The sequence below is a fragment of the Mandrillus leucophaeus genome, unplaced genomic scaffold, assembly GCF_000951045.1.
Source record: "Mandrillus leucophaeus isolate KB7577 unplaced genomic scaffold, Mleu.le_1.0 Scaffold643, whole genome shotgun sequence".
Lineage (NCBI taxonomy): Eukaryota > Metazoa > Chordata > Mammalia > Primates > Cercopithecidae > Mandrillus > Mandrillus leucophaeus.
Window position 1 is genome coordinate 1,829,605 of NW_012106953.1, and position 26,926 is coordinate 1,856,530.

Here is a 26,926-nt window from a genome sequence, read left to right on the forward strand (position 1 = left end):
ACTAAAAATACAAAAAATTAGCCAGGCGTGGTGGCGGGCGCCTGTAGTCCCAGCTACTCGGGAGGCTGAGGCAGGAGAATGGTGTGAACCCGGGAGGCAGAGCTTGCAGTGAGCCAAGATCGTGCCACTGCACTCCAGGCTGGGTGAGAGAGCAAGACTCCATCTCAAAAAAAAAAAAGAAAGACAGTGGTATCCAACAATTATCATCTCAAATATTGGATATATAACAGTTCCTTTTCTTTGATATATTTAAGAGAGAATAAGAAATCCCCAACTGTGTTAAATTCTTTACCAAGAATCACAGGAATTTTTTGATCCCTAGAGAAAGGTGATTTGACAGCAGTAAATCTGACCTCTGGGGCTACGTCTCCCCTTTACCTACTCATAATCATTTTGGTCAGCAATAACTGTTGTTTTTCAGTGTTTTCCATAAAGAGAGTGCAGAAGCTCAGTTTCTCAGGTGATGGCAAAGACCAAAATAATACAAAATACTCAAGCAAAGGCAAACATTAAGGGCCTTTGAAATTTCCGTCTCTGTTGCCTATTCCCACTCTTTCCACCCACATCTACTCTCTGTGATGCAATGAAGGCCTGGGTATGTGGGTAGTAATGACTGCATAATTCTATCTTTAAAAAATCTATTGAATTAAGGAAGCTGCAGAAAATGAGGAAAACTTATTGAAAACCATCAGAACAATAAGTTCTCAAACCCGAGTAAATTGCTGCTGAGGCTTATCACTGGTGATGTTTCTCTTTCTTTATGTGGTTAATTGCTTCCTGCCTCCGTGGATGATTTTACCCGTCTTTATCAGCTTTTGTTTTGCTATTAGTGCCCAGGCATTGGCATGGTTCGTCTGGTACTCCATTAGACTTGTGGCAAGACAAAAGCCAGGACTAAAGGAAGAAAATTAATTGCTTACCCTGTTAATGTCAATTCATTTTCACCTTCTTGCTTTGGCCTGATTTCACCATACTGTTGACAAATTATATTTTTCTTGTTAGTTATTTGATCCTCAAAAGCTTAAAATCAGCCCAGGTAGATGAGGAAGAAAAGACAGCATTAAAACCACTGTTATTGCCTCTGGTGAGATATGTAGTTTTGGGCTAAGGCACAAGACTTCTGCCCAACATGAACAGGCTGAGATGAATCTAAGCCAATTTTGATGAATGGCCAGCAGAACACAAGATCTTGGAGTTTGCTTGAGCAAACCATAAGAAGCTACTCTCTAAATTTTTCTGACTTTAAACCAGAGCTCTTACATGCAGAGGCACTTCTCAGCTCCAGTTGATATAGCCTGGAGCAGTGCTGCCACAGGTAGCAGTGCTGCCCCTAGACATCACCCTCTCCATTTTTCAGTGGTTCCCAAAGGACCTTCCACCACTCCAGATCCACATGACAGATACATCCAGAGTCTAGAACTTGAGGGTCAGGCGGCTCTTCCTCCCTCTAGAGCCCAGAAGCCAGTCTGGATTAGGGTAAGCCTATGGTCTAAGGAGATCAAATACACTTGACTGGCTCCATTTATTCCATCACGGGCCACACTAGGAGCTGTCGTTTTAGGGATACACAGGAACATCACTGTCTCTGTCTTTCAAATGGCTTTATTTGCTGCTTTTGACTCAGGACTAGGTTGGCCAGATGTAATAAGTAAAAATACAGGATGCCTAGTTAAATTTGAATTTCAGACAAACAAGTCATTTCTTAGCATAAATATGTCTCATGTAATATTTGGCCTGCTTTTACAATACTGTTGACCATATCTTTATTATTAGTTATCCAATACTCAAAGGCTTAAGATAAGCCCAGGAATACGGGGGAAGAAGGATGACATGACATCCTTCTGGCGATGTGCTTACTTTGAGGCTGGAGTGCAGCCTATATTTTTTAGTACAAATATGTCCCATGCAACATTTGAGACATACTGGAAAACAAAACAAAATATTATTTGTTGTTTACCAGATATTTAATTTTAATTAAGTATCTTGTATTTTAATATTCAAATTTAATTATCTTGTATTTTACCTGGAAACCCTACCAGGACCCTTGACATCTCTCCTGAAATACAAAGGAGCAAAAGATTCCCTGTGCACAGATAGTTCTTTACCTTTATACTACGTAACGAGCCCCAGCTAGAGCCCCAGTTGTGCTTACCCTGAGAATAGGGCATATTTAGGTCTGTCAAACGGAGAAGAGAAATCCCACCAAGGTCCATTAAAATGAGGAACCAAAGAGTATCCCAAGAAAAAACTCATCCTCAGGGATGAGAGCCAAGGTAAATGAGTTTGAGGCACTATCATAGAAAAAGGGGTGATTCTGAGCACAGAAGACCTCCTCCCTCTGATTGCCTTCCTTCTCCACACCTAGGGACCAGGCCTTAGCAATGGGGGTGGTGATACAAAGACACGGGGCATAAAACAAACAAAAGAATGTAGCATTGGAATTAGGAGTTTCCGCATCAGCAGGGGAGCATCATCAACATGAAGCTAGGACTGCCTCCATGTCCACATCGATGGGCGCTGGCAGCAGAGCTGGCACTGTGGCCGACGCCACCAACAGGGCTGTCTCTGCAGGTGCTAGCGGGAGGCATCACCACAGCAATCTGAGGCAGGATGAGAGAAAACTAGCCAAGGCGTTGGGCAATCAAAACAGCCAGCCTGAGAAGATATTCATTTAATTAACATTTACTAACGTAGCATGCAGTCTGTTATGTGTAGCTAATAGTACAGTGAAAAGATATGATCCCTAACATCATGGGGCTCACAATCTAGTGCAGGAAAGCAACAAGACCATAGACAATCACAATGTTGTATGGATAGAGCAATGATAATTTGCGAGCACATATGAGGGGCACCTAACCCTTCTTCAGTTTGGTACAGTAGGTTTTCCGAAGATATAACTTCTATGTTGAAACCCAAAGGACCAGTAAGAATAATTCAGGAGGAAGAGTCCATATGAGGCGCGCCCCTAAAAAATTTCTCATCTAAGGCCGGGCGCAGTGGCTCACGCCTGTAATCCCAGCACTTTGGGAGGCCGAGGCGGGTGGATCACCTGAGGTCGGGAGTTCGAGACCAGCCTGACCAACATGGAGAAACCCCGTCTCTACTAAAAATACAAAATTAGCTGGGCGTGGTGGCGCATGCCTATAATCCCAGCTACTGGGGAGGCTGAGGCAGGAGAATTGCTTGAGCCTGAGAGGTGGAGGTTGTGGTGAGTCGAGATCGTGCCATTGCACTCCAATCTGGGCAACAAGAGTGAAACTCCGCCTCAAAAAAAAAAAAAAAAAAAAAAAAAAAAAAAAAATTTCTCATCTATTTGGGAGAAATCTGAGGGGGCTGGAGTTCCCATCTGAATGGTGGAAGAATTTGGGAAATGTTGATTTGTGAAAGTTACTCTCACTCTCTTTTTCCCTGTTAAACTGGTATGACTGGAGAAATACCCACCACTTGCTAATGGCTTAGTCTGAGAGTTAACGTTGAGACAATACCATGGTAAGTGTAAATGACATGGAGATCTAAGATCTCATAACCCTCAGCTTCCAGCACTATGCTATTGCAGATTCTCTGCATCACCTCACCAGTTTGCTGACATTACACAGGCAAACAGTATTCTTTGCCCTATATTTTGCATATTGCAAGTCCTAAAGAAAGTATTGCCAATGCCAAAGAATGAAATTATCCTTCCTTCCCATTGTCAGATCCAAGAAGGGATCTCATTTACAAAAACAACCTAAATGCAGCATTGATGAGGTTATTGCGGCTCCTCTTGAAGTATCTCTCCATCAGGTTGTGCAAAACTGATTTCTCTTCCTCTGGTCAGGGCAGCCTCAAAATAATAGGTTTCAGAATAAGAAAACAACTATTTTTTTTTGTTTAATCTTAATAATAGGGTATTTCAGGTTTGTCTAATGAAAACCAGAAGCTGATGATCTAACACAATCAAATACTAGCTTTTGTGCAAGAAGAAATAGTAAAATAACGTAGGACCTTGTCTAAATAAGACTTACAAATGATGCCAGCTAAATGGGAAAAAATAGCAATAACCTTTTAAAACATTAATTTAGACTTTTATTGGAATACAAAGGATCTCTAGTGTCTGAAAGCAGGCATTGTCTCCCTTTTTTATTTCAATAGAACTGTGGCTTGAATACAACACAGCAGGGTGTGTGTTTTCTAAAGTTGGGTCATTATCAGAGTGTTCACTGCCGTTTGCCAATAAGCCTTTATTTGGCAAAGTTTAAAACTGCTGACAAATGGGATTCTTCCTGTAGCAATATAACATGGTACAGCTAAATATGCCTAATTACAAAAGTCCTCCAAGGGCAGTCAAGAAATCTATGCTTTTGAGAAGATTCAGATGGACAATCCTCAAATATTAATAGGAAACAGGAAAATCTTTGAGCCCTCGGTCATCTCACTCTTGCTCCTATTATTATGGATTTTAAGTTGCAGGGACCTGTGAGATTATTCAAAACAATGTCTAGTTTTATCCGAAGCTGCAGGGATTTCCCATTTCCATAAATTTCTCTGGAGACATTTAAGAGGCAGTTTTTACTTCTGCACATTTTGGTCCATGGGTTTCTGTGGGTGTGTGTCTGTAACTTTCCTTCCCTGTTCTAATTTGTCCCTGTTCAGAGACAAATAAGTTGGAAGATTGTTATCCAAAACTCCAAACAACATTAATTCCTTGCACATATTTTGTGTTTTTAGACTCCAAGAATGATAATAGACAATCTCTTTAGAATGTGGAAGGGGGACAAATGTCAAACCATTTAATCACAATCTCCACCTCCAGGAGCCCCTCTGAAAGAACAGAAGCCTTACTTGAACTGGATTTCATGGGAAAATCTGTGCCGCGAACCTTGCTCTCTAATTATAGCTAGGGGAACGTGAGGTTTGTTTGGAATCAGATGTAGCTTTCCACTACCATAATTACACATTTTATTTCAAACACCTCACTGCAGTGTTTGAAGATGTTAGCACAATTGCACTAAGTATCATCCTGGAGTTCTTGCTTGGGAGGTTTGGTAGAGAATGAAGGAACAGGACAGCAATTGAAATGATGAGTTTATAGGAGTTTAATAATTTCATGGCTGGAAGTACGACATAAAGAAATGAGCAATGGGCTTTTTATTCAGAGCTGGGAGTTCTCATCTCAATTCTGCAGCCTAACTGATAAGACCTTTTACTAACCAGGTAAAACAATTAGCAACTGGGATCACACTGCTGGACAGATGCTGAGGAACATTAATTAGGGTCTCAAAGGACTTTAAATAAATACATACATCTAGAGACGACTTTTCATAATGTAGTTAAGAAGAATGCTTATTGAGAAAGAAACTCAATAATCCAGTGCTGACTAGCATGCTTAGTTATGGTTAAATCTTCCAGTAAACCAAGAATGAGGGGAGAAGAGGGAGGGAGGTTGGGACCAATAGAATAAGTGGTGGAAGTGGGTTCTGTTCAACCATATGTGGAGGAATTAATCAGCTCTTTTTCACAGATTTGGGGCCCTCAATCCTTACATAATTCCCCAGATATTTGTGCTACCTGCCCCCTTCCCCTCCATGTAGCTGACCTTAGAAGAGAGGGACCACTGAGCTTACTATCTGATGAATGGCTCTATTTTTACTGTGAAATTACAGGAAGTGGTTTCAATTGAGAATAATAGAAACAGTAACAAATAATAAGAATACTTACTATCCTGTGTTAGATCATCTGGCAGGCTGTCTGATGAGAGAGAGGGTTTCGTCTTGGGAAGTTTTAGAAAAGAGGCCAGATACATACCAAGTACTACTCTAGGTGTTTCACAAACATTTTGTTTCACTCTTATACAAATCTCGTGGAACAGAAGTGACTTCCTCATTTTAGATTCTAGGGAGTGACAGGGGACGAATCAAAGGTAATTTGGAGTGAAGGCTGCCCTGATCAACTTCCAATGCATTGGATTATTTGCATTTCATCATTTTCTCAGTACTATGGAATCGTTGTGATCCATGAATAATATTAATAATAATCCCCTACATTTGTATGGCATTTAATACTAATGGTTTTCAAATAAGTTTCACATGCATTACCTCACTGGACTCTCAAAAACAAGTCTGTGGGTTGGTCAAACAGGAATTATTACCTTCATTTTAAAAATAGTGAAACTGAAGCTCAGAGCGGTGGCATGCTTTATTCAGGGCTAAGACCGGAGTCCAGCTTCTGTTAGAACTCAGCCTTGCTTCCTGTTTTCCCTCTGGAGACCTTGAGGAAGACCGCGAGCCGCCAAATAGTTACCATGATTTTGCTAAACCCTGTACCAACTCGTGGACGGTAGTCTCATTAAATGCTCAAGATCTTTGGATGGAGACCAAGAACTCTCTATCTCTGCAAAAATCTCTATAGAAACATTTTTCTCTTTACTCTGCCTCCTCATTTAAATGCTAAAATATTTACAGTGATAAGTCAGATAACATCATGCTGCCTTGTGAATTTTTAGGGAAAAGAATTTGTAGGAGCACATGATAAGGCTGGGAATTTTCAACTGCCTGGCACAGTGGAAGAAATATTTGTCTAGGTGTTAAGACATGTGGGTTCTGGTCCTGTCTCCTTCACTTACTAGCTGTGTAACCTGTTACTTGTGTTAAAATAAATCCTCGAACAGTTTCCTAGTTTATTAAAGGGACAGTCCTGATAAAATCGTGATATGTGAGGGCCTTTAAAAATTGTATACTTATTTGGGTGCGGTGGCTCATGCCTGTAATCCCAGCACTTTGGGAGGCCAAGGCAGGTGGATTACCTGAGGTCAGGAGTTCGAGACCAGCCTGGCCAACATGGTGAAATTCCCATCTCTATTAAAAATACAAAAAATTAGCTGGGCATGGTAGTGGGTGCCTGTAATCCCAGCTACTAGGGAGGCTGAGGCAGGAGAATTGCTTGAACCTGGGAGGCAGAGGTTGCAGTGAGCCAAGATCATGCCACCTCACTCCAGCCTGGGCAACAAGAGCGAACCTCCGTCTCAAAAAAAAAAAAAAGAAAAAAGAAAAGAAAAATGTATACTTACACGTTTGTGTGCCACACACAAACATGGTGACATGCAATATGATCACATAAAATACAGATGATTTTCAATCTACTATAACCACAAGGGGAGGGAAAAGGTTTCCATGTCCATATCATTGTGGTAGTGTGGTATCTTACACAGGAGCACCCTCAGGATATAATTTTTATAATATTATTGGTAGCAGGAGCTTAACTATTTGAAGGAAACCAGACAGGTTTCTCATAAGGAATTCCTTCTCTTGGGATCCTGAGGCAGGCCATGAGATCTGGTAGGTTTTGACAAGAGAAAATGGGAAAGCATGCTCAGGGCCAGTCTGGCTATACGTACTCACTACTTGCTTATAGTGGAAATGATTTTGAAGAATTGTATACAGTATTGCTATTAGCAGTGAATCGGGGAGGCAGGACAGGGGACAAACCATGGGACTCAGAGTCAGAAAGGGCTGAGTCCAAATCTAAGATATATCACCTGCCAGCTGTTATGAGTCTGTTGTCTGACCTTTTTGACCTTCAGCATCTTCAACTGCGTGAGCTGATCGCACCATATCATAGTTTACTTTAAGGATTAGATGAACTCTCTGTGTAAAGGACCTCAAATACTTGCCATGAGATAGGTACTCAGTACATGCAGCATCAGGATTTTCTACACGCCTCATCCTACAACAAGGACTCTGAATACAGCAGTGAGGCAGGATTGTGTCATCCAAACCTGAGGGTTCCTCATCTATTGACAGTTGTTCATTTGGGTTTGTAAGACAGAAGTAGTTTGATGTTGAAAATGCTGTTGGCTACTTATTTTTGTTGAGATTCTTTAAAGGTGAAAAGAGGCAGTTGGCAGCCCTTTTTAATGTAGAAGCTCTGAGAAAAATGGTGCCAGACCAACCTGTTTTGGCACACCCTTTGCTGAAAATGAAAGGCCATGTGGTCTCCTGGGGATCATGAGACTTGAGTTCAACCTTTCAGCTAGCCCAGAGTGAGATCATGTTCTATCCTTCATTTATTAAAAAAAAATTTATAGAATACCCACTTATGAGTTAGTGCCAAACTCGTTATAATGTACTTAGTATCTGGCTCATTGTAGGTACAAGAAAAATTGTAATAAGTAATTACATGCATGACTGAAGAAACGATATTATATATGTTATACAGCTAAACTTTTTTTGTCAATACTTCCTTTTCTATAAGATGAGTGATGTGGACTATAATCTTCCAGCTACCCTCAAATCCCCGAGTTTTAACTTACATATTTACGTGGCTTTAGATACGATCTAGGTCCCGACATGACTGTAATATGGATACATAAAAGTTTATAGCATAACCCTTATTTTTATACTTCCTGCACTTATCATTTTTTTCATCCTTTATCCTTGAATTCATAACAGTTTTAGGAAATGATTCATGAATGCACTAAACCTCCCTTAATCAGATATATGAAAAATTATATTGTTAGTTTATATTTTTTTAAATCATAGATCTGATTTATGGCTTTTATAGTTCCAGTCAGAATCTTCTGGATTCAACTCTTCCATGAGCAAAGGCTATGTGTTTTAAGTAGAAAAAATTTCTTTACCCTTTTCATGTAAGTGAAGAAACAAAGACAATTTAACTAAAACTTTCCTTTTTTCTTTCTCTTCATTGATTTCTGGCTAAAACCCTTCTTGGGCAAATTTTGCACCCAAGTAAAACTGTTTGGTTATAAGGAAAGGAAAACGAATTTAGAGATGATGTAGTTTTTTGCACTCCAGTCTGATTTCTAAATCTATCACATGCACATTGTGAGGGTATTGTTCAGAGCAAAATATGCACTTGGGGTACCCCTGTGTTGTGTCTTAAAAGGGGGATTGTTTTTGCCACAGGACATAGAAAAGAATGGTCTGATGCATGCTAGTCACATCACCTGCCACTCTGAAAGAACAGTGAGGGGCTTTAGGCATAATGAAAATGAGGAGTAAAATGCTGGGTGTTTATCTCCAGCATTCCAGATAGAAATATATCTCTGTCCAATGAGAAGCATCTCCTTTAACAAGACTGTGGTGCATTCATCTCTTCCACGTATACACGATGAGCACACCTCATCTGTCACGTCGGGACATGTTAAAAGGAACCCTCTTCCCCGGCTCCTTTCTACTCTGAATAAGTAATTATGAAAAACAAATCATTGCCATGTCTCTTTCTTTCTTCATTTTTATTGGGTTTTGTCTGCCTGTCTCCCATGGACATAAAGAATTGTTCTGTTCATTCAGATTCCATGATTTTCTTTGGGGGGTTGTTTCAGATAAAACAGAAGGTCTGATTTTGTCAGGCATGTAGCTCTGAAAGTCTCTTAGAGCAACTATACATATGAATTTGAGGGCAAAATGTCACCCTCTAAGTGAACTGAATGGAGAAAACACAATAGAAGTCTGTTAAAATGCTGCTTTGGGTAACATGAAAAAAAAAAAAAAAAAAGCCTAGATGTGGTCATTCTTTCTAGAGGCCTTGTAGGTGCCTGTCTACACTATGATTTGCAGGGTGCCTACCCGCCTGCAGCTGAATATTTCTTTGTATTTAATGCATTGCTTTCCCTGAAATGTTGGGGATCAAATTTGAAGTGGGGAAATGTCCTTCTGGCCTGAAAAGTCTTAAAATTCTGAAAAATACACACACACAGACACACACATGCACGCACACTACCTGATAGGAGAAGACAGGAAGAAGTAGTGTGTGTGTATGAGAAAGACAGTGCATGTGTGAGCTGATTAGATGATCTCATCAAGTGGTTTGGAAACCAAAGGACAGAGGAGTTGAGAACAAGCTTTATGTCCATCTACATTTTGATGAATGGGATTCTGCCCAGACAGGAAGCTAGAAAGGCATAAAACAGGCCTGCTTAGCATGGATGTGAAGTTGATTTCTGAATCCTGACCTCACATATAGGCCTATCGCTTAAGGCAGCATCTCAAACCTCCTCACTTTAGGATCTCCCTCTTGAAGGCTCTGTGACGAACGCTGCCTTCCACTGTGACATGCAAACCCAGTGATGTGCCTCATCCATGGTATCACAGAAGCTCTTCAAAATTGAAAAGTAGGCCAAGTGTGGTGGCTCACACCTGTAATCTCAGCACTTCGGGAGGCCGAGGTGGGCAGATCACAAGGTCAGGAGTTTGAAACCAGCCTGGACAACATGGTGAACCCCTCTATTAAAAATACAAAAAATAAAAATAAAAAAATTAGCCGGGCGTGGTGGTGTATGCCTGTAATCTCAGCTACTCGGGAGGCTGAGGCAGGAGAATTGCTTGAACCCAGGAGGTGGAGGTTGTGGTGAGCTGAGATCATGTCACTGCACTTCAGCCTAGGTGACAGAGTGAGACTCCATCTCAAAAAAAAATTTGAAAAGTTAAGTTGTTGGCCGGGCGCAGTGGTTCATGCCTGTAATCCCAGCATTTTGGGAGGCTGGGCAGGTGGATCATTTGAGGTCAGGAGTACAAGACCAGCCTGGCCAACATGGTGAAACCCTGTCTCTGCTAAAAATACAAAAATTAGCTGGGTATGGTGGCGTGTGCCTGTAGTCCCAGATACTCGGGCGGCTGAGGCAGGAGAATTGCTTGAACCCAGGAGGTGGAGGTTGCAGTGGGCTGAGATCACACCACTGCACTCCAGCCCAGGCGACAGAGTGAGACTCTGTCTCAAAAAAAAAAAAAAAAAGAAAGAAAGAAAAGTAAAGTTGTCCTTAGTCTGTCTCTGTTTGCCTCCGTCTGCTATCTGTCCCCTTCTCTTTGTCTCCTTCTATCTTCTCTCTGTCTCCTTCTCCTTCTCTCTTTTCTTCTAAATTTCTCTGTTGATCTCTCCCTCTTCCTTTGTCCCTCCCTGGCTCTGCCTGTCTCTCTGTCTTTATTTGATCCATCACTGCCATGTTCTTAACTGTCACCTCAATGCATATGACTCTCGAGTCATCATAGCCAGTAGTAAATTGTCTTCTAACTTGTACTCCAAAACTTCTAACTACTTGTTGGATATCTTCGCCTGAATATTCTATACCTCAAATTATCATGTACCTAACTAAATTAAATTCAATATCTAAATAATTGACTTGAAATCTCATTAACAATTTTTGACAAATACAAAAGTTATTGCCATCACAGCAAGAAAAGCTTTGCTCTTCCTCCTGATTTGTACATCAAACATTGACTGAGTCTCTACTGTGTGGGAGTGGTGAAGTCACAAAGCTGAAAAAGATAATCCCTTCTCTCAAGAAGCTCAGCTTCAATGACAAGTGTGTAATCAGAATACCCAGCGCTTGGATATGAGACCTTGCATGATAAAGTGAGAGCACACAGGAAGGACACCTAACCCAGCCTGGGAGCAGGGAGGGGGTGAGGGTGCCCGGGAAGACTTCTGGGAAGAGGTGACACTTACCTTGAATCCTAAGGGTTGTATAGGAGTTAATCTAGTAAGGGGATGGAGAGAGACGTCAGCATTTCTTGAAGCATTGGCAACAGTACACAAGCCCAGACAGACAGCCTGGCAACTCTGAGGAACTGCAAGTAGTTCAGGATGATGAGAGCAGAGAGTTAGGGCAGGGACGTGCTCAGAGCACCCACACCCACAGCTTTGGGGTCTTAGAGTCATTAATGAGCGACCCATTCCCCCTCACCCTACATAAGATAGTATTAAGCCCTGAAAATTTGACTGCCACCAGATAGTCCTCGTCTCCATCCCTGTGGTCACTACTGTAGTTCAGACCTGCTTTACCCTTGTAGGACCACTGTACTAACCCCTGCTTGACAGTTTCCAGGCCTCTCCAACTCTAATTTATTTTGCCTCCCATTACAACATTTTTCTGAAGGCTCCTTGCTTAATGCGTGCTCTACAGTCCAGCAGCATCAGCATCACCTGGGAGCTTCTTAGAAATGCAGAATCTTAAGCCCCTCCCTAGACCTACTGAATCTGAATGTATACTTGAACAAACTCTCTTGGTGATCTGAATGCACATTAAAGTCTGAAAAGCATTGCTTTAAAGCATAGCTCTACTTTTCTCCCATCACTGCTGAAACACAAAACCTTCTGTTGCTCACTGGTGCCTGCTGAACATACTCCAAACTCCCTCATCTAATTTTCATTTCATTCCAGCCTACCAGGACACTTTCCTTTTTCAGAACATGCTCCATCCATCCTTCCTCAGCTCCTGCCTTTGCCCTTGCCTGGGACATTCTCTCACCTCTCTTTATCCTTCTGATCCATAGGGCTGAGCTAAAATGCAGCCTCTTCCTTGATTTCTCCAAGGGATGCCTCTCCCATCATTGGGCATCCCAAGTATTTCCACTATTTCCACTATTTCTTCTTAGTCTTTCATATCTTGCAGTACAGTTATGAGTTATATTTCCTGACAGCTAGTAGTCCAAAAGCTCCTGAAGGGCAGAACCTATATCTAACTCATATAACTGGCCCTTGATATGGTTTGGATCTGTTTCCACCCAAATCTCATGTTCAGTTGTAATTCTCAATGTTGGAGGTGAGGCCTGGTAGGAGGTGATTGGATCATGGGGGTGGCTCCTTCATGAATGGTTTAGCACCAACTCCTCAGTGCTGTTCTCATGATGGTGAGTGAGTTCTCACATCTGGTTGTTTAAAAGTATGTGGCACCTTTTCCCTCTTTCTTTGTCCTGTTCCTGGCATGTAAGACACCTGCTCCTGCTTTGCCTTTCACCACGAATAAAAACTCCCCTGAGACCTCCCCAAAGCAGATGCTGCCATGCTTCCTGTAGAGCCTGCAGAACCATGAGCCAATGAAACCTCTTTTCTTTATAAATTACTCAGTCTCAGGTATTTTTTCATAGCAGTGGGAGACTAATACAGCCCTTATGATTTTAGTTCATAGGTGATCAATACTTAATTTTAAGATAAATTATTGAAAAAATGTTTATAGCCAGGCACAGTGACTCATGCCTGTAATCTTGGCACTTTGTGAGGCTGAGGCAAGAGGATCGCTTGCACTTGAGGCTAGGAGTTTAAGACCAGCCTGGGCAACATATTGAGATCTCATCTCTACTATAAATAAAAATATTAGCCAGATACGGTGGTATGCATATAGTCTCAGCTACTTGGGAGGCTGAGTTGGGAGGATCACTAAGCCCAGGGGTTTGAGGCTGCAATGAGCTATGATTGCACTCCAGTCTGGGCAACAGAGTGAGGTTCTGTCTAAAAGAATAGGTGAAAAAGAGTAAATGCGTATTGCTATCAACAGCAAAAGAAATATAAACTCATTCAGCACTCACTTGGTAACATCCAACAAATGACCTCTACTGAATTTAAATGACAAATCGAGAAATGACTTATTCCCAACTACTATAGCTATTAAAAATATATAATGGACGGAGAAGATGAAACGTCCAGTTGAAGTTCTGTCCAAATGTTTAAGTGTTAAAACTCTGCAGTTCTCACTTACCTTAAATATCATATAGCACATGGCCAGCAAGAACTCTAGGTGTTTAAAACTCATTCTCTCTTTTCTTCCAACTAAACTGAGGGACCATGGGGGCTAGCCACAAACCCTTTGATCATTTTCTTCAGTGTATAATGTGAAATTTGTTTCAGTCTCCTGACACATGAACACATTTACCAGAAATATTCCTTAGAGCCAATTTGTATAAAGCAAGGAAGAGTCATGGTGGGTGTAGCAGAAACTTGCAATGTTTCCAGGCAAGGAAATACTGTGTTCACAGAATGCTGATTTGGTAAAAGAAGGAGAGGAGTTTTGCTGGGAGAATACCAATGTAGTTTAACAATGCAGCTCAAACATGTCGGGGCATTCTAGGTGACCAGCTCTCAATGACAAGCCCTCAAGACAAGCAGCCTGCCTGCCAGAATCTCACAGATTGGATGCAAGCAAGGGAAATGCTCCATCTATCTCTCCCAAGGTGGAGGAACCAAGGAGGGCACTGCAGTTATATTAAGTGATTCTAATTATCACATTTCTACAGCCAGAATGCAGGGTAGTTTTACCCACTGATTCTCCCAGCAGGAGCCAGCCAGAAGAAAAATTAAGAGGATGCTTTGGAAATCTTTTTTCATACTTAAGCTCATAGATGGTCAAGCTATAAAATTTAGGCCTCATCTGAATTTTCTGCTTCGGTTTTTAGATTTTTTTTTTTTTTTTTTTGCATGAGGTCCTAATTAGTTCAAAACAATGAGGCATCCCTTAGTCCCAAATGATGCTTGCTCCTACGCCTGTACCTTTCCTTGTCCTATCAAAACATCAAAGCTTGTAGTAGTATTATTTGTTAGGAGGACCACAGGATGGCAGTTAAGCATGTGGTCCCTGGGGTCAGCCCACCTGGGTTCAAGCCCTTACCCTGCCTCTTCCTAACTGTATCATCCTGGCAAGTTATTGTAACATTCTGCCTAGTGAATCTTGCCTTTCTTTCACATTTTGATATTTTGATCATCATGAATTTATTAGGATTTTTATTTTTTAAAGGATTACATTAAAATATTATTACTCTTGATTACTGAGATTTTTGACATTCTCTCAAATTTCTTACCCAAAGCAAGTGAGGTAGTGGCCTGTGTTTCAGTTGCCTCATCTATAAAGGAAAGTTAAAAATAGTGGCCGGGTGTGGTGGCTCATGCCTATAATCCCAGCACTTTGGGAGACCAAGGTGGGTAGATCACGAAGTCAGGAGTTCAAGACCAGCCTGACCAACATGGTGAAACCCCATCTCTACTAAAAATTCAAAAAATTAGCCGTGCATGGTGGCGCATGCCTGCAATCCTAGCTACTCAGGAAGCTGAGGCAGGAGAATCACTTGAACCCAGGAGGCAGAGGTTGTAGTCAGCCAAGATCGTGTCACTACATTCCAGCTCTGGGCAACAGAGCAAGACTCCGTCTCAATAAATAAATAAATAAATACAATAAAATAAAAATAGTAATGACGCCATTGGATTGTCACAAGGAATAAAAAGGTAATATACTTACAGTGTTTAAAACAACACTTTGCAAAATATGTGAGCTCTCATTATGATTTTCTTTGACTCTGCAAATCTGTTTTTCCTACACTAGAGAAGGAGGACTACCTTAACAAAGCTTCTCAAACTGAACTTTAACAAAGAGTCACCTAGAGAGTTTGTTAAAAATAGATTCCTGGACCCTGCCCCCAGAAATTCTGATTCAGTAGGTTTTGAGGGGGGCCTGAGAATTTGCATTTCTAACAAGCTCCTAGGTGCTGCAGCTACTCTGGGGACAAAACTTTTGAGCAGTCTGCAATACAGAAAATGCAACTGGAGGGCTCCCTTTCAAATGTTGGATTGATTTGCTACCAGCATATATACTTGCTCCTACCAACCTCCTCTCAGACATTATCCAGGTTCATTTTGAGAAATAGAATCAGTTGCCAATTGCCTCTGCAGCTTTTATCTGCATATCATAGTCTTTCCTTTAGAACTTGTAGCTGTCTTATCAATGCTCATCCTGACTTTGTAAATGAATACTTAGAAAAACATTGCAGAAGTGTCTAAGATCACACAACAACAAAGTATTTTCAGTATTGGTTGCTAAAGAGGTCCAGTATCTCAGTTCAGTTCAGTTCAGTTCAGTTCAGTTCAGTTCAACAAACTCTCACAGATGGCAGGCACTGTGGATAAAAAGATGGAAGGACCCAGGACATACACTCAGAGTACACAGTCCTTTAGGGGAGAGGGATACATGAACATTAACTTATGATTCAGGATGTGACAAGATAGTAACATGCAGAGAGTGCCATGGAGGAGCAGAGAGGGCACTTTAACCTATCCTAAAGGTGCCAGGTAAGATGTCCTGGAGGAAGCGTTAGGTAAAGTGACTCTTCTCCACATCTGAGGGTTACTGCCAGTGGCCTGTGAAGCCCCACTAGCTGTAACACTCTGGCCTCTTGGCTCCTGATTCACTCTGCCAGACGTGTGCTGGGTCCCGATCCTCCCTGTTCTCCCAGGGAGTGCCTGCTGCCAGGGAGCAGTGCTCTGCTATTCCACGTGGTAAGTCTCACCGAGCAGGCTCTCCTAGATGCCTATGACTGCGTAAATAAGTCTGCCTAATTGGGGACTTCACTTGCCAAGCTCCATCTTCCACCTTAGCCCTTTTTTAAAATGAAGAACAGTGATGTTTTTAATTCATTTGGAATTCAGGTGGGAAAGAGAAAGGCTCTATATTGGGCTCACTTCAAAACTTCAAGAGAGGTTAGTATCCAAGCTGGGCCAGAAAGGGTGAAGAGAATGCATCAGATGATGATGAGATTCCCATAAAGGAAGTGGTCCTGGGAATGCTGACAGGGCTGAGAAATATTTAGTTCCACCCTGCCTTCTTGTTGGTCACATTCCTTGAAATGGTCCTTTAAAACAGGGTCAGCTTTTCTATGATGAGACCTTGTGCATTTCTCTGAGCCCTATTTTCCTCTAAACAATACTACCCACCTCATAGGCGCTGTAACAATTCAATAAAAAATATATATATATAAGAGGAAAGTCTCTGGCTACCTCGAACACCCTGGTCCAATGTTTAGCTGTTACTCTCCAGGTTGCAAAGGACTGTGCTTTGTTTCTACTACGTTGCTCAGTGATGAATGCTTACTGGAAGCCTAGTCACTTCTTCAGAGCAAGAGAAAGAGAAAGAACTGTCCCAGCCCCGCCCCTCCTGCTCTCCTTGAATGTGTACATTCCAGAAGCAAAGGCCCAACAAGCTAACTCATGGTCTAAACATTTCTAGCTATGCTGCTGGGCAAAATGATTACAGCTTGAATAATGGCTCTTGCCTGATGTGTGTCTGGGACGTAACTGCAATGTGGCCTCTGTGGATTGGGAACCATCAAGTATTACAAGAGGAAACATAAAAGAAAACACAGCACATAAACAAGCTCCCAGGATCACTGACATGACAAGCTTCTTTACTTCACTACGTAAAACCCACAGAGGAAAAGGGTTGTGCTGACCGCCCCCCACTGGTTCCTATTTCCAGCTCATGGAAGAATTGGCCCTCTGCCTGTCTGCAGACAGGAAATGCTCCTGGTTTGCTAACATGCTTCGCCTCCGTAACCCAGGGCTTCCATCTGTCCACATAGTCAGACTCTCTCCCCCAACCACACAGAGGAGCCTGTTTTCTTCTGACCCCTTCTGCTCTCATCTTCTCCTCAACCCCCTGCAAGGACTGGAGATGGCTCATGTTGGCCCTGTGCCCAGGCAGCCTCCTCCTCCTCCACCCCTCACACACCAGAGGTTCATGAAATTAGTCACTTGGACTTTCCATGGTTTCACTGAAGGTCACTTGCTTTAACTGTCAGCCAGGGAAGAGGCATCTCTGCAGGGAGCTGCAGGGCTGTGGTCTCCCTCCTTGAGAGGGAGGCTAGCTCTCATTGTTGGGATGGCTGCCCCTGGATAGCGCCCATTTACTGCCCTCCAACTAGAAGGCAAGAGCTCCCTCCAAGACACCGAGGAGGAAGTCAGTTCCCCAGTGACCACTCATGCTTCCATCCTTGACAGGATAAGGCGATTGCCTAAGCCTTTCATGCTTCATTTTTTCCAACTAGGAAAACAAGGATACTTTTCAGATCGCAGAGGTGATCTGAGGACATATTAACCAATTTCTGACAACCACCTTAAGTTTGACCAGAGGAAGTAAAGAATGGTCATGGTTCATCCAGAAGTACTAAGATTAAATAACAACAACAACAATTCTATCTATTTTGTTGGTGAGGAAAAGCAAATTACCAGTGAAAGCTAAACCTAGGTCTCTTTATACAATGTTTCATCTATGAGCTGGAACTTTAGTATTATGAGGCAATAAAAACAAAACACAGCAGAATCCTAAACTCAATGTTCTTTTGGCCCTGTGTCCCACTTGCAGGGGTGGTGGACTCGGTAACTGCAGTGGTTTTAAAGTCCCCAGCCATGTCTCATTCAGGCAGTCAAGGCAGACTCAGAAGGCAAGAGGGTTCAAATTGTTTCCCTGGCAGTGCTGAGATGATTCAGCAGAGGAAGAAAGTGCCAGAAAGGCAGACACTACAAGAAGAGATTGATAAACATTCTGTGCTTTGTAGGTTTCTTAATGCTGACATTTGGAGAATGCAGTGAAGTTTCAAAACTCCAATAGTAAAGATGCATGTCAGAATGGGTTAGACTTGTGATGCACAAGCTTCCTTTCTAATAGGAAGTGACGCCTGGTAGGAGAAACAGGCTGTCCTACTTGATGTTCTCATGTCCAAAGTTAAGAGCTTCCTCAAACATCCTGATATAACATCTAAGAGCTTTGCCTATGAAATCACATAAAGTATATAAGGTAATGTTTATCATCCTGTGTCTCACCACTGGTGGTCTGTGGAGGAACAGCAAGTGCCACAGTAGAAGAATAATTTTCATTATGGAACTTCATGGGACTTTGGCAAAATGCCATCAGCCTTCCGACCCACTTAAACGTTACCTCTCCCCACCACCATTCTTGTCAGTTCACTGGCAAGAATCACATGCTCATGGAGTATGCATGAAAATCATTAGAAATAACTGATACGTATCTCTTATATGAAATTTGACTTTTGCAAGTGAAAGGGTATTTTACTTATCTGTATGTGTCTATGATCTACCTATTTATCTCTACATCAATATTAGACATATTTAATCCCTACATAGAATATACAGATGATTGATAGCTAGATACAGATATAGATAATGCTTGTATATGTGGGTTCCGAAAGATTTCCGTGGCCAGAAAGAATCCAAATAAAGAGAAAGGTTAGGAACTATGTATTTGCTGTTTATATTGCCTTTGTGGGTAAGAACTTCTGTAAACTCGCTACCTGATAATTTAAGATTACATTTTGTTTGCTTTTCCTTTCATTATTTTTACCCTCACATTACCTTTTTCAAGCTTCAAGGGGTGGTCTCTAATTCTTATATCCCTTTCCATTTTAATTCAGTTCAAGGAGAATTATCTATTGTGCTTCCAGGGCTGTGGTTTTAGTATTCAAAAGAAATACAAATCACATTTCCTGTTCTCAAGGTATTCCAAGTCCTGTGGGGAAGGCAAGGCTAAACAGAAAAAGTGTTTGAGAGAGTATAATTCTCGCTAAAATGAATTACATGAATAATAGGTGCTACAGAGACCTATACACTCCAAGATTTGGTGAAAAATCATAGTTTATTTACAGAGGAAAGAGTCCTAATTCTCATAGTCTGTTGACACGTGTTGGTTTCCCTAACACAGTGGACCACCCAGTTGTCCTTCTCTAGCTTTGTTTTGTTGGTCCTGGGGTGACCAGGCCCACACACAGAGATAGGCTCTGCAAGTGGTATGCTGCCCAGGTTGACCATCTGCCCAGGTTTTCCTGTGTGGCACAGGGGAAGTCCACAGTGGCCTTCAAAGGGCAGCTCATGAGGAGCTGCAAGCGAGAGCCTGGAACTGGCAATGGATCTCTACTCCTAAAGCCCCTGAGAACTTCACGAGATAGAAAAAGCTCATCCCGAAATCACAGCAGATTTCTTTTGGCTGGGTGGAGGCTGGAACTGACAAGTCCTACTTTATATATGAAGTCTGTTGTTTAATTTCACAGAGGAGCTGTCACCAGGTTCTAGAAAGAATAGTCAAAAGTGAGACTACCATGTGGAGAACTACTAGTCTGGGCATTTGCTGCCTGAAGGCCCCCCATGTCTTATTACCCAAATGCCTGGGTAAAGATAGAGTTTGGTAAGAGCATGTGGATAAGGCTTCATCGTCCCAGACTTACCTTTCAGGAAAGGACAGAAAATCTACTGTGTTCAGAGAAAAAAGTCTTTGGGAGAAACGGTAAATGGTAGAGCAGAAAGTGTGAAAATCCAAAAAGGTGTGCCTTTGGGTTTCTCTGACACCAGAGCAGAGCCTTCTGTTTCCTATTAACTAGTAGGGAAAGGGCTGCTTCTGTTTCTTATGATACACAGATTTGGAAAATATCGATTTGTAGGGAATCCCTGAAGGGTTAGTGAAGTTAACATGATTTTCATAAGGACAAGTTGTATCAGAACTTTTGTCATAGAAACTTGAGTGGAAAGAACGGCAGAAATATGAAAAGGAGGAGGAATCTGTGGTCAGTTTTTACTTAGATTGCACGGTCCCTTTTGATACTTTCTGCCAAGCAGTAATCTTTTTAAAATGTAAAGCTTACCAAATGGTTTGCCATCCACTGTTGGATGAAGTCTCCAGAGCAGTAAGTTCAATGCCTTTAAATCCTCAGCCCTAAATTACCTTTCCAGGCAAATTTGCTGTCAGTACCTTACCCCATCTCCTGTGAAGCCAATTCAGTTACTAACCATGCCTCTTAAACTTCACGGAGAATCTGAATCACCTGTAGGGCTAGTTAAAGTACAGCTTACCGGGCCAGTCCCATTTCTCCAGTAGGGCCTGGAAATGTGTATTGCTAATAAGTTCCTAGGTGAGGTGATACTGATGCTGCTGGTCTGGAAAAAAACTACAATTTAAAAACTCCTAACCCACTGCCTCTACTCTATATACCAGATCTACTTTATTTACAGTAATATCATATTCTGAATTTATTATAGTTATTAATAGTTGCATGCTCTGTAGGGTTTATTGCCTTGAATCAGGAAAGAGTATATGTTTTAATAAGCTTTGTATCTCTCTTGCCTGCCACAGTGCTTTTCCCCTATAGAAAGAGATTAATAAGCACTAGTATGTTAAATCAGCAGGAAACCAGGCAGAAGAGATGTGTCTTGTGAGCCTACATAAAGCCCTGGGGTGCTCATGTTTAGATGATCTCAAAGAGTTTTATTTACATCAAGGCATGGGGGAAGAGCTCCTGATCCTTTATTCTTCAATGCACCCTTCAGGTTGCCCCCTATGTCTTCTCTTCCCTTGGAAGGTATTCTGAATTCTCATTTGAACCTGGCCGACAGAATGGGCTTCCGAATCAGAAACCTGGATTTGAACCCAACTGTGATATTTACTAATTTTATGGCCTTTAGCAAGTAGGTTGACCAAAGTCTCAGTTTTCCACTTTTTTTTTTTTTTTTTTTTTAAGACGGAGTCTTACTCTGTTGCCCAGGCTGGAGTGCAATGGCGCAATCTCGGCTCCCTGTAACCTCCACCTCCCAGGTTCAAGCAATTCTCCTTCCTCAGCCTCCTGAGTAGCTGGGATTACAGGTGCCTGCCACCATGCCCAGATAATTTTTTTATTTTTAGTACATACGGGGTTTTGCCATATTGGCCAGTCTGGTCTTGAACTCCTGACCTCAGGTGATCAGCCTGCCTCTGCTTCCCAAAGTGCTGGAATTACAAGCATAAGCCACTGAGCCTGACCCAGTTTTCTGATTTTTAAAGTAGGGACTAACACTCCCCAATTTACAGATTCGTTTTGAGGATTCAGTAAAATAATGAATAGAATCTATGTAGCCCTGTGCTTGCTACACAGTAGGTCCTCTTGCAGTGTCTATTATTGATTGTAAGTGCACATTTGGGTGAGAGCACACAGTGTGGTTTGAACGAGAGTCCACGTCCTCTGTGAGTGATCCTTGGTGAACACTTTCCTATTAATCACTCTGCAGGGTTTGACAAACAGTTGCAGGATAACTGGAGAGGCACTGCACCTTTCCCTGAATATCAGTGACCTCAATTTCTGCCAGGGGAATAAATCTTCCATTTTAATATAATTTCTCAAGAGTCAATGAAAAGTAGGAATGTCACTGAAGGAAGCCACTAGAAACTGCAGAGCTGAGGAGAGTGGGAAGCGTCCCTGAGGACCGCTCTCTGAGAAGATGCCTCTGTACTGCAATTAGGAACATTTAGACCCTGAAACGGGAGGAATGTGGTGGGGAAGGCAAGGGAATTAAATTTCCTCAGCCTCCCCCACACAAATCAATCACAAAGGAAATAGGCATTTGAGGGAAAAGTTCCTTTAGAATGTATTTTTCTATTTGTATTTCTATTACCTCATCTCATAAATCTCATTCCCTGCTAGTATGACTCCTTGAGCAGAACAGCCCGGATCTTTTTCAGTCTCTTAATAGGTTCATTTTTTACTCTGTAAAATGGACAGAGGAATCTCGGGATCCAGCAGATGGGGAAGTCGCATGTTAAGAGGCTGGCAGGGGGGGTCACTTGAGATTGAGAATGGGGGATGTGCAGCTGGCCCTCCAACTGTCTTCCAGATACTGGAATTGTTTACTTCCATGCCAAAGGAAGAATGTGAGGCAATAGAAACATGATCGCAGGGTCTATTTTATAATCTTATTTAAGATTGTCTTGTTTCACGTTCAGCATTCCTATGTCCTGAGTTTTACTCCACAAGTATAGAGTTCGTATGCGATTCCACCATTTTGCACAGCATCAACATGTCCAGGAACTTCCCACGTTTTACCTTCCAAATATATCTCCCAGTTTGCCTCCTGTCTCCCAAATCATAATAAACTGGATGATGAGTTTTGGTTTGGGAAATATAATCATGGCAATAGATGCCCTTCATTTTGCAGATGAGGAAAGCTGGATCTTACAACAGGTTGGTGCCAGTACCTGTGGGCTGAAAGCTAGCTCTTCAGGTCCTCAGCACATTACTCCCTTCTCCTATACCATGCAGCTATCATATTCATTTTCAGCTCTTGAAAACATGTTTTAAATTAAGAAGCATTTAAATGCTGACAAGACATCCCAGATCCCAGCCTCTGTCTGGTTAGAGACAGAAGAAAAATAATGTTAAAGGGCATATCCATAACCTCACACATGGAAGCATTCTCTTAATTCTGCTTTTATCAATCTAACTTTTTTTTTTTCAATGAACATATCCAGTTCTTTACATGCAGAATCAGGTCTGACTTTTTGTTTGTTTGTTTGTTTTCATTCATAAGAGGCTCATAAAGTTAAGTCCTGGTACCTTGACATGGTACAAAACAAGCATTTTATTAAAAAGCTATTAGATACTCAGAGATCTTCCAGACCAGATCTAGCAACTGCTATGCTCCCAGAATTGTAGTAGGTTTTAGGTATTAGGGGTTAATAAAAAGATAGGCCAGGCGCGGTGGCTCACCGCAGTGGCCTGTAATCCCAGAACTTTGGAAGGCTGAGGTGGGCGGATCACCTGAGGTTGGGAGTTGGAGACCAGCCTGACCAACGTGGAGAAACCCCGTCTCTACTAAAAATACAAAATTAGCCGGGCATGGTGGTGCATGCCTGTAATCCCAGCTACTTGGGGGGCTGAGGCAGGAGAATCGATTGAACTCGGGAGGCGGAGGTTGCGGTGAGCCGAGATTGCACCATTGCACTCCAGCCTGGGCAACAAGAGTGAAACTCCGTCTCAAAAAAAAAAAAAAAAAAGAAAGAAAAAGGAAGTTAATAAAAAGATAAAGACCCTGTCCTCATGGAACTTACAGTTGAGCTTAACTACCCTGAACAAGGGGGTCTGGGCAGGACTCTTTCCTAGGCTGCCCTAGATGCAAAAAGCCCGGAGTCTGGCATAGTTTAATTAAATGACCATCCTTCCCAATTAGCCATGAAAAACACTGCTTGTGTAGCTATGTCATTATCATTTCCTGCTTGGATTAGTGTAATCCATGATATGCAGGCCTTCTGTGCTCCAGCATTTCCTCTGGGGATTTGCAACTTTTGCAAAACCCAGCTTTAGAATGTTGGCTAGAGCCAAGACTTCATTACTCACATTACTCCTATGCCAAGCAAACTTCACGGGCTTCCTTTACAGTGGAGTGCACACTATAAACGTTCCGTAGTTTAAAGAGATGAACAGAAATCTCTTTCCCAAACCCGGGGCTGTCTCGGCAGTTTAAGTATACACTTCCCTCCCTTCAAGCAAAAATTGGCAATTGCCAGCCCCAGACAAGGTATGTGTTCATCTCTCATTCCCTGTCAAAAAAAAGCTGGATGCTGTAGAAACGATTCACGCCTTCAGTAGAGTTGATGAGGCTCCTTCCAATTCTATCAACTCTTCCAGCTTTTCTATTTGTCTACAGTGGTTATTTCCTGGGAGACTCCCTTAGGTATGTCAACTGTCTTATACCCACAATATCATTCTTTCAATCATAAGCTCTTATTGTCTTCAGAAACAAAATAATCCTGGAGATCAACTGGAAATATTTCAAATGAGAAAACTGATGCTGAGAAAGACAAGGTACTTAGATAAGGTCAGAGCTAGGATTAGAACCCAAGTCTCCTAACTGACCTATACAGCTACTCCATCGTCTCCACTAAATAGTTACTATTCCAATGACCTGTGCCACATATCTAGTTTCTCTCTACATTTTCGGCAATGACCGTTTTTATCTGTAGGTTGTCCAACCCTTTGGTACTGTTCCGGAAGGGGTCCTGAATACCAAATACCACTTCGTATTGATAATACTGCTGAGGTAATATCTCAAAATAGATTTTCATTGCCAGAGCAGGCAGAAACCCATTAAAGGATATTCTAGCTTCGGAAGAAATACCAAACTTTCTTTCTTTCTTTTTTTGTTTGAGATGGAGTTTTGCTCTGATTGCCCATGCAGGAGTGCAATGGCGCGATCTTGGCTCACTGCAACCTCCGCCTCCTGGGTTCAAGAGGTTCTCCTACCTCAGCCTCCTGAGTAGCTGGGACTACAGGTACCTATCACCATACCTGGGTAATTTTTTATTTTTTATTTTTTTGGTATTTTTAGTAGAGACGAGGATTTCACCATGTTGGCCAAGCTGGTCTTGAACTCCTGACCTCAAGTTATCCACCTGCCTCAGTTTCCGAAAGTGCTGTGATTACAGGCATGAGCCACCATGCCCAGCCAATACTGCGTTTTCACAAATTCAAGCTGCATGAAACAGATGAAAGAGCATTATATTGCCTTCTGGTTATGGGTCAGTCTATCTCTGTGAATCTAGTCATAAAAACATAGAAATTCAGAGCTGAAAGGGACTTCAGAGATCATCTTGTCAATTCTTTCAGTTTAAAGGTGAAGAAAGTAAGACCAAGAGAACACTAAAGATTTGCCCACGGCTACAGAACTAGTTACAAGGAACCTGGGCCTGTCCTTTTTTTCCCTGTCACACAGTGTAGTAACAGAGTCCTATGCCACCTGACATACCCAGTGTTTTTTCCATCCCAATATTTTACCAATGATACTGTTTCTATTTAGCGTTCTATAAGAAATTCTCAAGAAAGAAGAACATGTTCTTGCTCTTCTTTTTAGAGTGATACAGATTGTGCCAAAGCCAACTCACCTATTCCGTAGCAGGAGGCACAAGCCAATCTACAACAAATCCCTGAACACAACACAGAAAAAAGAAGAAAAACCACCCTATCGTGATCTCAAAGAAAGTAGGGTCAAAGATCTGATGGGCACCATTGACCATACACCCTTTGATGTATAATGCTTAAGACAGATAGTGTGTCACTTTCATAACTAAAGCAAGCACAAAAAAATGTCGAATTCTGCTTCAAGGGCAATGAGCCTCCCAACAGGACTGATTAGGGGAGAAACCCACCCATCCTTTCTATTTTCCTCTTCATTGAACTTGTGCAATATATTTCCATAAATGTCTTAGTGGCCAGAACTTTCAAGGGCAAGAACTTTTTAAATAACTTTCCATTATATAAGTAATAGACAACAATTATAGAAAACTTGAAAAATACAGAACATTATACACAAGAAAACAAAAGAGATCTATCTACCATCTGTAGATAATTCTGTTAATTTTTCTAATACATCTCACCACTGTTTCTTCTAGGCATGCATATGCACAATATTTTTCAAATAAATTGGCCTCACATCATTACACATTGCTTTGTAGTCTGCTTTTTTCCCCTACATATTACAATTTATTAACAATATATATTTTTTGCAAGTGGTTCTCAAACTTCAGTGAGCATCAGAATCACCTGGAAAGTCTTGTTAGCACACAAAGTGCTGAATCTCAGTCCCAGTTTCTGATGTGGTGGCTTTAGGGCAGAGATCCATAATTTGCATTTCTAACAAGTTTTCAGGAGATATTATTGGTGGTGTTGGTCTGGGAGACACACTTTGAGAACCAAAGTTGAACCTTAACATACTTTTTTAATGGCTATATTCTTTTGAGCAGATGTGGCATGCAATAGACATTAGGGCTTTTTCCAGTTTTTTACTGTTATAAATAATACTGTAATAAATATTTACATTTTACATATCTCTGTTTCTTTTTTAAAAATGGCTTTATTAAGGTATATTTCACATGCCATAAAAGTCCACCTATTTTAAATATGCAATTCATTGATTGTTTCTTGAACATAAATTCTAAAAAGAAGAATTGCTGGGTCAAAGATTATGAATATTTTTAAGGTTTTTGATACATATCGACAAACTGTCCTCTGAGGTTGTACATAATTACGCTCTCACAGCAGAGTACCAGAGTCTCATTTTCTGATTTCCTGGGGGCAACTCAGGGTATTATAATTTTAAAAACAGCGTGACCAGTTTTAAAGGAGAAAAACAGTATCACATCGTTGCTTTTATTTGTATTTCTTTTACATCAACTGAGGTTGAACATTTCCCTCATATATTTGACATTAGTATTTATGATTTTGTGACTTGCTCTGTCTTAGGCAGGATATTTGTGCAGGTATCATGCACAGCACAAGACGATGAGGACACAGTCATCTTAAGGACAGACTAAAGGACACAAAGAATATCCTTTGTAAAATATCATTTCCCTACAATTCTCACTGAATGTCATCATTTCTCTCTCTCTCTCTCTCTCTGCCTGTCTCTCCCTCTCTGTCTCTCTCTCTCTCTCTCTCTCACACACACACACCCCCCACATTATGAAGGACTTTCATGCTGTGGGAAACCCCAGGGATTGCAAAAACATGCTAGACTAAAAACTCCCAACTGAATTGAGTGAGTCAGTTTTCTGCAAATAGCCAACTGAATTTTAAGGATAAGTGTGACC

General features: G+C 41.5%; 1 protein-coding gene across 1 annotated transcript in view; it reads right to left on the reverse strand.

Moving 5' to 3' along the window:
* MAML2 (mastermind-like 2 (Drosophila)) overlaps positions 1-26,926 on the reverse strand; it is a 372,408-nt gene that overhangs the window by 168,483 nt on the left and 176,999 nt on the right. The window lies entirely within an intron of this gene.